The sequence below is a fragment of the Otolemur garnettii genome, unplaced genomic scaffold (genome assembly GCF_000181295.1).
Source record: "Otolemur garnettii isolate 467f Iridium unplaced genomic scaffold, OtoGar3 scaffold00006, whole genome shotgun sequence".
Lineage (NCBI taxonomy): Eukaryota > Metazoa > Chordata > Mammalia > Primates > Galagidae > Otolemur > Otolemur garnettii.
In genome coordinates this window covers 45,855,131-45,860,018 of record NW_003852401.1, presented here as the reverse complement: position 1 = coordinate 45,860,018, position 4,888 = coordinate 45,855,131, and positions in this window count along the sequence as shown.

The following is a 4,888-nucleotide window of genomic DNA, read 5'->3' as shown; positions in this document are numbered from 1 at the left end:
AAAAAAGAGCTTTTAATGGAGATCTCACAAATATCTTGAGATCAGTATTCGGCTTCCTCTGTCTAGAATGGGTAAATGAAAACTCTTCCACCTCCCATCCCCCATAATGTTCCATTCTAGCAATTTTTAGGAGTCCTACTATTTCTTGAGTATGATTATTGGGTAAAATAGAGGCTGCCAAACTAAATTTTAATTTCAGAAAAACAACATCTACTTTTTTTAGTGTAAGTATGTCTCAAATATTGCATGAGACATGGTTATTTTTATTTGCTAAGTCTGGCAACCCTATTCAAGGGGCTATGTGGTATTTAAAATTCCAACAGTTAAATTAGTTGATTAATTAAAGGACAATTTTCCATATTTGGTTGATTCAAACATCTTGAAAAGCCTCATTCAGCTTTGTTCTTCAGCAGACCATTGAAGTAAAAAAAGATACTTTATTTTTTTTTCAAAAAAAATTTGCACATCAAATTCTGATTAGAATACCTGTATTTTCAAATCTAATAATTTTTTGTTTTAAGCAAAATAACATAGACATTGTTAAAATAAAATCAAATAATACTGAACGGCAGACAATGAAAAACAGCTGGCTTCTGCCATACCCTCTCCTGATGCCTAGATCCACTGACTACTTAGAGCCAGGTAGTAAGTAGAGGCTACATCCTTCGGTGTAGTTGCATATCACTAAAAAAGAATAATTTCTTGATTTACTAGTTTTTGGCATTTTATAGACAGAGATTTAGAGCTTATTGTATGTTCAATAATAGTGATGGGCATACTCCAGTCTACTAGTCAATGTATAGGTATCTAAAACCTCCTCTAGTTCCTCAATTCTAATGGTTCTTGTATCAATCTTTTAACTTTTCTTGTTCTCTCTTTCTTGCCTTATTACTTTCAGTGAAGTTAGTAATCAAGTGTTTGACTCATTCTGACCGTATATAACATAGACTCAACTGCAGAGTCAAGTCATGTGTTACAACCACATTTCCAGTGAATTCCTATCATTTCATCTTGCCTCATCTTGTATTTTGAATATAAATTGGACCTTCTCAAACCAGAAGCAGGTCTTAGTCACACTTGAGGCAGTTTTTTTGTGTGTTTTCTGAGACTGAGTCTCACTCTGTTGCCCAGCGTAGAGTGCTATGGTATAATAGCTCACAGCAACCTAAACTCTTGGGCTCAAGTGATTCTCTTACCTCAGTCTCCCCAGTAGCTGGGACTACAGGAGCCCACCACTATGCCCAGCTCATTTTTCTATTTTTAGTAGAGATGGGGTCTTGCTGTTGCTCAGGGGCTGGTCTCAAACTCCTGAGCTCAGGCAATCTTCCCACCTTGGCCTCCCAGAGTACTAGGATTACAGGTGTGAGCCACCACGCTTGGCCTTCAATGTATTTTTTTGTTCTCCACTTCCTGCCAGTTCCTCAAGGTGGTGGATACAGATAGCTGCTCCATATAATTCCTCCTGGTGACCACCTCCTTCTGAGACAGACGACTTGACTGACCCTGCTGACCCCCACACCTCATCTAGACTGTACAGATATGCTGCAGTGACCCCTCTGGATTGCAGCATGACTTCCTGGAACTTGTGCCTTCTTGTTTTAAATTCGCCAGTTAAAACTATCCTTAGGAAGCTCTGGTTATATATGGTTATACAGAGTGGTATAATGCTCAGTGGACATGGAACAGGTGGGGAGAGTAGGAGGGGAATGAGGGATGAAGAATTACCTATTGGGTACCAGGTGCACTATTCAGGTAACAGGGTACACTAAAAGCCCAGATAGACTTCACCACTATACAATATACCCATGTAACAAAACTCCTCATCTCCTCTCAGTCTATTGAAATAAAAAATAAAAAACTATCCTCAAGAAATCTGTTTGGATAACTCTCTGGACCTAAATAAAATTGTCAGCTCAAAGATCTCCCTCTCTCTCTCCCTGACCTCTGTGTGCACTCCGCACAGGGAGTAGGGGGTGATCCAGGCATGCCATGTACCCCCTGGGCTAATAAGTAATAAAAACTTTATTTCTAACTTGTTGTCTTCCCTAATCATTGAAAGCATGTTTAAATTAAAATACTTTCTTTTATTCCTTTTTTTTAGAATTAAGAATTTCCTTGTTTTTTTGTATGCATGAAATTTGCTGCTCCTATATGCTTGATTATTTGCATATACTCTATCCCTGTGAAATTCAAACATGGTCCCATAGACCAATAATGTCAACATCACCTGAGAACTTATTAAAATAGCTAGAACAATCAGATAGCCACATACAAAATATCTTCAATTTTAATCCATACCTTACATCTTTTACAAAAATTAACTTTAAATGTATCATAGACTTAAACGTAATCCCTACATTAATAAAGTCTCCAGAAGAAGGCATAGGAGTAAATATTTGTGACCATGGGTTAGACAAAGATTTCTTGATACAACCCCCAAAGTATGATATAAAAATTGAAAAACTGAACTTTACCCAAATTGAAAACTTATGCTCTTTGGAAAATATTTTTAAATAATGGAAAGACACATCACATACTGGAGATATATTCTCAAAGCATATATGTGATAATAAAAAAAAAACTTGTACACAGAAATTCTTATAATTAATAAATAAAAAAATAATCCAGTAGAAAATGGTCAAAATATTTCAACAGATTCTACACCAAAGATCTATGGATTTTCCATATAACCATGTGCATGAATAAGCACATGAAAAGATGCAACATATCATTAGCATTAAGGACAAGCAAATTAAAATCACAACATGATACTGTTGACTGAGCCAGCTGGCTCATGCCTATAATCCTAGCACTCTGAGAGGCCAAGGCAAGTGGATTGCCTGAGCTCATGGGTTTGAGACCAGCCTGAGCAAGAACAAGACCCCTGTCTCTAAAAATAGTGGATGTTGTGGTGGGCACCTGTAGTCCTAGCTACTTGGGAGGCTGAGGCAAGAGAATCACTTGAGCCCAAGAGTTTGAGGTTACTGTGATCTATAATGCCATGACACTTTACCGAGGGCAACAAAGTGAAACTCTGTCTCAAAAAAAAAAAAAAAAAGAAAGATACTGCTATATGCTTATTAAAATGGCTACGATTTCTTCCTTCCTTTCTTTCTTTCTTCTTTTTCTTTTCTTTTCTTTTGAGACAGTCTCACTCTGTTGCCCTAGGTAGAGTGCTACAGCATCATAGCTCACAGCAAGCTCAAAGTCTTGGGCACTACCTCTTGCATCAGCCTCCTGAATAGATGGGACTACAGGTGTGAGCTGCAATATCTGGCTGGGTTTTCTATTTTTAGTAGATGGAGTCTCCCTCTTGCTCTGGCTGGTCTCCAACTCCTGACTTCAAGCAATCCACCTGCCTCAGCCTGACAAGTGTGCTAGGATTATAGGTGTGAGCCATTGTGCTCGGCCCTAAAAAGGCTACAGTTTCAAAGACTAACCATCCCAAATATTGGCAAGAATGTGGAGGAATAGGAATTCTTGTACATGGTTGGTTGGCATTTAAAATGGTACAACCCCTCTGGAACACAGTTTGGTAATTCCATAAAATGTTAAGCATATATTCCAGCCATTCCATTCCTAGGTATTTTCCCCAAAGCAATGAAAGTATATGTCACACAAATACTTGTACAGAAATGTTTTTAGCAGCTTTATTTGTAACAGTCCAAAACAAGAAAACAAGCCAAATGTCCATCAACAGGTGAATGGATAAACTGTGGTCTATCAATACAATGGAATTCTGTTTAGCAATAAAAAGGAATTTCACCCTACAACATGGGTGGATCTCAAAATAATTATGCTGTCAAAGAAGTCAGACCAAAAAAAAGAATAAATACTGCTAGATTCCATTTATGTGAAATTCTAGAAAACACACAATCTATAGAAACAGAAAAAAATCAGTAGTTGCTAGAGAGAAGAAGGGGTATGAGAGAGGGATTACCAAGGGACAAGAAAAGTCTTTCTGGGTGATGGTGTCACAGGTATATACAATGTCAAAAAATATAAAATTTAACACTTTAAATAGGTGCAATTTATTATATATCAACTATACGTTAATAAAGCTGTTAAAAACTTAAATAATGACACAGAAGCATGATGTTAGGTGTTTGGAGGGGAAATAAAGAAGTTACTCCTTTTAGGCAACTCCACAGCAGAGGGAGCGTTGGCTTGTTTTTTGTTAAGTATTAAAAGCATGATTACATTGTCAAAAGAATGAAATACCAAGCCAGTTCAGGGAAAGAGCAAAGCAAATTAAGAAATGTCAGTTGCTAATGTACTTTGTCTACAACAATGAAAAAATATTGCAAGTTTTTCATCAAAATAAAGCTTTGTGCTCTTTGTGTGTTCAGTTGATGGTGGCAATTGTTAAATTAAGCATAGCCTAAAGCTGCCTCCTTACATATTTTAAATTCAGCTTAAAAGTTTCTCTGTATATAGGGAACAGTAACCTAACTGGATGTGTAAATAGTCTGTAACCTACTCTTGCACCAATCACTGAGTTTCATTTGACCAATCACAGGCAGCCAACAGTTCAGTGTTCAAATAAGCAAACACCAAGTTGTAACCAATTCAGCTGTTTCTATACTTCACTTTTGTTTTCTGTACTTTTGTTTCTATACTTCACTTTGTTTTCCTTTTTTTGTCCATAAATCTCCTTCAACCAGGATGGCAGTGCTGGAGTCTCTCTGAACCTGTTACAGTTCAAGGGCCACCTGGTTCAAAGAAATTGTCCTTTGCTCAATTAACCTCTGTTACATTTAACTTGTCTAAGCCTTTTCTTTTAACACAATCTTGCTGTCTAGCCCGTGTTCCAACTCTTTCCCATATTGATTTGTTAGTGTACTCTGTCCTCTACACAGGTTTTCATTGCCCAGTGCAAAGTTGTTCA